General features: G+C 34.6%; 1 long non-coding RNA gene across 1 annotated transcript; it reads right to left on the bottom strand.

The window, feature by feature from the left end:
* Positions 1 to 3,727: 3,727 nt before the first annotated feature.
* On the bottom strand, positions 3,728 to 4,163 carry LOC147507539 (uncharacterized). Its single transcript, XR_015216201.1, has 2 exons — positions 4,003 to 4,163; positions 3,728 to 3,915 (listed from the first exon to the last, which is right to left on the bottom strand). It is a non-coding gene; the product is annotated as an uncharacterized LOC147507539 (long non-coding RNA).
* Positions 4,164 to 5,101: the final 938 nt, after the last annotated feature.

Here is a 5,101-nt window from a genome sequence, read left to right as displayed (position 1 = left end):
GAAGCAATCATTGCCAAAGCTGTACTTATATATTTCATCACCGCAAATTATGAACCACTATAACCACTCCCCATCATTACAAAATTCCTACCAACACCATTCCAATACTTCTTCTCAATCTCAACCATACATTTGTGCTTGTCAGTACACATGTTGGATAGATCTCCACGTTCACCAACTATAAACACCCCCTACATGAACTACGCCAGACCTGATTCTTCTCACCCCCCAGAATCGAGAGATAGATACGTAGGCAGTTCGCTCAACAACGAACTCGGTCTTTCCCATTTCTAAACCCTTTCTTCCTTAGACACATTTGTTAGGTGAAACTAAATCACACCTTTACAGGTACACTGTTGAATATATTGGTAACAAAAATTCCACAACAGAATAACATACAAGTATACAAGAAAAGTATTGAAGAGATCCCACTAGGAGGTTATTGCAGATTGTGGAGTTTGATTATGACATTTACGGTGTCAATAAACTAATCTGTCTTACATTATATTTCTATTTATTCCTCCATTTGGAACTATTTCTTGGCCTCAGGTTCTTTAGTGTGAAGTTTCTGTGGTCTTTGACACTCTCTGTGTGGCTTCCCTATGAGTACTCCTAGGCAAAAATAAGGTTGTGGAGGATCATTCCGATCCCTTCGCAGTTATATCAGTAACTCGGCTAGCTGGACATAATCAAACATATTCGAGTCACAATCATAGGGTGTAGACTATCTTAAGTATCTGTGTTTTCTTCTACCTTCAATCTATGCAGTGGCACGAAGATCCGGTTCAAGATTTCTGCAACATCTGGAGCATTTATCTACAGCATAAAGGCAATTCATTATACTTTTCTTTACATAGCAGAGGTCACTTACTTTGGTCGGTTTGTTTCTTTGGCTCGCTACTTTTCCTTTGCCCCTCCCAAACGAATTTTCTTGCGTGGAAATGAGTGATATTTATGTTAGTTGAGTTGTGTTTGGTATACCAACAAAAATTTAGGTTGGCGAGTTGTGTGATTTATTCCCACACTTATCTAAAGAGATTTTAGGCTGGTTTAGTTTATTTTTAGGGTTATTTAGGTTTTAGTCATATTTTTTATGGGGTATTTAGATTTTTGTCCTAAAATGACCGATTATTAGGTTCATAGCCTATTTCATTATTAAGTGTACCGTAGGGAAATGGGTTATGGGTTAATAAAATGCATTAAGTAATTATTTTTTTCACTACCATGGGTATTTTAATTATTCATCTTCACGACGAAGAGTTAACACCATACAAATCATACCTAATTTAGGGACATATACCACACTAAATACCTCCTCTCTATAATCTGCTTACTTTATTTGTGGATTATCAAATTTTCGACATTTATTTTTTGTTCAGTTAACAAGGGCTTCAGCGTTTGACGGGACAAACAAAGCTCAAATCACACCAATGAGGTTTTGGACTCTTTACTCATTTTTAGTTTTTTACTCAATTGCTATCTGATTTTGAGTTGGATAACTGTCTCATACTCCCATTTTTTGACGGGACAAATTAAAAAAAAAGTTTGTTCTTCAAGTGCTTCTATCACTAAGTGGTTGTCTGTGTTTTCGGTTTTTAACCATTCTGAGGCGCTCAAACATTAGTTTTCAGCATTCAGCGGTGTCGAAAGTTGTTTGTTCAGCATTCTGCAGTAAAACTCACACTGAATGCTGAATTTCTATTATTATTGAAGTATGTGACAAAGTTGTCCTTAATCTTTCCAAATATAATAGACTCCTTTCCAAATCTTAACAGAGAGAGAGATAGAAATCAGATAGAGTGAGAGATGTTTTCTGACGGGAAAACACTTGAGAGAGAGACTGGGTTGAAGAGAGGAGATATTATGCTGAAGACGATGAGAGAGAGAAGAGTTGTTTGCCAGGGAATCAAGTTGCGTGGAAGAGATTTCCAAATATTGGCTTGGGTATTTTTTGCTACGTTCAGACCAAGAACACAAAGGCCATCACATATTCACATCTCATTGGCAATGCTGTACAACCAACAATAAATAAGAATTGATTGTTCAAATTGGAAAACATGTGAAAAATGAACTAAATTACGTACTTAATTCCTAAGTATCATAGTTTGTTGACTTCAATCCACATAAATTCTACATTTTCTGTTACAAACAATAGTTCAAATCCAAATAATTTTGATAGAAACTCTGCATTCAATATTTTAGGTGTTTTTTTTTTCCTCTAAAAAAAATATCTTAACCAATTAAGTTCTTGTTCAAAATTACCAAGGCTAAAATTGTCAAAATGAAGTGATCATCACTTCAATTCAGCATTTAGAGTCAGTCAGGTTAATCTAATAGAAAACAAACAAGTTTTTCTGAGTTCAATATTCAGAAGCTGGGCTAATTCAGCATTCAGGATTTAGCATTAAGAGACTTAGAAAAACTAAACAATCCCTAAATCTCATAGTTTCAACAACACCAACATTTTATAATTTTTTTGGTAAGTGCATGTAATCTCACTCCTTGTTAGCAATTCGGGATACGGCAAAAATACGGTACGGAAATAATTCAAGAATTATTCAGTGACTCAAAAAAATGGTACGGTCAAATATTCGGTCAAAAATTCGCAATACGACAATTATGCGGTGTTTAATTAATACGTGTTTTAAACGTTTGGTTGCAAAAATTTGGAAGTAAAAAATTCGTGATATTATATTAGTAAATATTAATAATAGTTGTCATTTTTTACAACATAGCAAACATATCTAAGTAATTTAGCGACCAAAACATTAAAACCAATTGAACGGTCCACATAGGCACCTTCATTTATTTGTTCTTGGATTAAAATTACAGTTCAAACTTTAAAATACCTACACGCTATAACATGACAATTTAAATATTGTCAAAAAAGTATAAAAGCAAAGTTTTTTTATTAATTTATTACTAAGAATGTAAGAGTAAGAGACTTAAAGTAAGAGTGAGAACACAAACTACATAAAAAAATAACAAATGCGCAACCGGATTTTCATTCACTTTTTTTTTTTCTTTTTTTTAGAGCCGAATTTTTGAAAAATTCGTCAAAAACCAAATTATTTGTTTCAAGGCAAAAAATCGTGAATTATTCTGAATCTTTCAAACATCTAAGACCATTAATACTGAGTAGTTGAGAATGCTCCCAGTGACCCACGTCAGCCCCCTTTTTTTCTCTCAAACTGACACATCAGATTTTACTTAAAAAAATGAATTCTACGCTATTTTTTGGCGATTTCAATTGTTCGTAGCCCAAAATACATAAAATCTCAAAATGGATAAGTAGATAAAAATCTTTCTTAAATCTTATCTATATTCTTAAATCTTATCTCCATTCTTAAACACACGAAGTAAAGTGCCCAAATATGGGCTTCTTCTTCACCTCTCTCAATTGCTTCTACTTGGTACCTTCAAAATTCCAGAACAGTAACTGTACCAAATAATTTCGATAAGGCAAGTTTAAGTTTTTTTTTTGGGAATTTCGGTTAAGTCATTTTTCTATTGATATATAAGAGAAAATAGTTGTATCAGCGACTTTTGCTGATTTACCTGGACCTCAATTAGAATGGGAGAAGATGGCATCGGCACCTGTATCGTGTCTTGATGGGGCTGACTATCTGATTGATAATCTTTTATTTGTGTTTCTTTGGATATGGTACCATTGATTATGTGAGATTCTTTAATCAGAATTTTATTTGTTATGTTTTTAATGTTTGAATGTTTGAATGTGCTATTGCTTATATATATAATGCCTTTGAGTTGGTTCTTAACTACTGTTTAGAATGAGTAAAATGTCTTTGTGTTCTTCCGTGTTTATTTGGTTTTGTAGCTCCATCTTGGCTTCAGCTTCTCTAGCTTTTCTTCGTTCCTCAGCTATCTCCTTCTCCTCTTTAGTCCTAGCCGAGCCTGCATGTATTTTTCACAACAAGTAATTAATAGACCAGTATTTGTACATATAAAGCATCAATACTTGAATTTAAGGATTAAAATAACCTTCTCTTCAACTTTGGCTTTGTAAATTTTGGCATGTTCTTGAGCAGAACTTGCAACGTTGCTAACCTTCTCTTTGACAGGATGCATTTCTCTTCTGAAAATTGTTTAAATCAGCACAGTATGGACAAGTAGAATGTATAGGTTTGAGTTGATTATGATCTTAACGGAATTTTGAACTCCCCACCAAAGAAGAACTTCGGGGTTTTGTCTATAGGAAATATGTAGTTGTATCTGTAAGATATTTCGATGGCGAAGATGGTGATGAAATGGACTTTGATGGGGATTAGGTTGATAGAGGATCCGAAGTTTTTTCGAGCCAAGTGAATTTGATGGAACATCGATAGTGATAGCTCGGAGAACACAACATCGATAGTGATTCGGATATTGATTATGAGATAGCAGAATTATATTGAAGGAATTGGGGTAGCTATGATATGGTTGATGCAAATTTATTGTTGGAACATGCATTGGGTCTTTTCGGATGATGAGAGTTCGTCGGGGGAGCGATGGTGACAAGAGGTTGGTAAAGTTGGGGTGTATCTTGCTTTCCATGGTAAACTATTTATAGCCGAAGTTTAGTAAGCTTCCATCTAAAGAGTCAATTTTTAAACCAACCCATTGGTTTTCATTTGCAGGTGTATCCAAGTTTGATCCAAAGAACTAGAAAGAAAGTTCAAAAGGGAGGAGCGAGACTTTCGGTCTTACACTACCTACTTTTTGAGGCTTTGATTGCTGAAGTAGATCTGAGATAAAGGTGTTATAGCCAAATGAACTCCAAAGCCACCTTTGCCTTCTTTTCCTTTTTGCCTTCGACAAGCGTTCTATCTCTGCGAATAGCAACAAAACAATGTCTCCATAGATCAAAATCACATGAATCGGAGACAATGGAAGCAAACTTGGCTAAAACGCCGACATATCTTGGGCCAAAAATTTCATTTGACAAGAACACTAATGCCAAACCAAATTATGAATAATGAATTTTGGCATATTCATATATTGTGTGTGAGACTCTTCCCTTGGTTGGCGAAACAAAGAGAAATCAAAGTCGATTGCTTTTATGACCATGCACCTAAAATTATTGTTGCAAGCTTGAACATTC

The sequence above is a fragment of the Coptis chinensis genome, chromosome 3 (genome assembly GCF_015680905.1).
Source record: "Coptis chinensis isolate HL-2020 chromosome 3, ASM1568090v1, whole genome shotgun sequence".
NCBI classification, from domain to species: domain Eukaryota; kingdom Viridiplantae; phylum Streptophyta; class Magnoliopsida; order Ranunculales; family Ranunculaceae; genus Coptis; species Coptis chinensis.
This window is presented reverse-complemented; position numbering and strand designations above follow the sequence as displayed.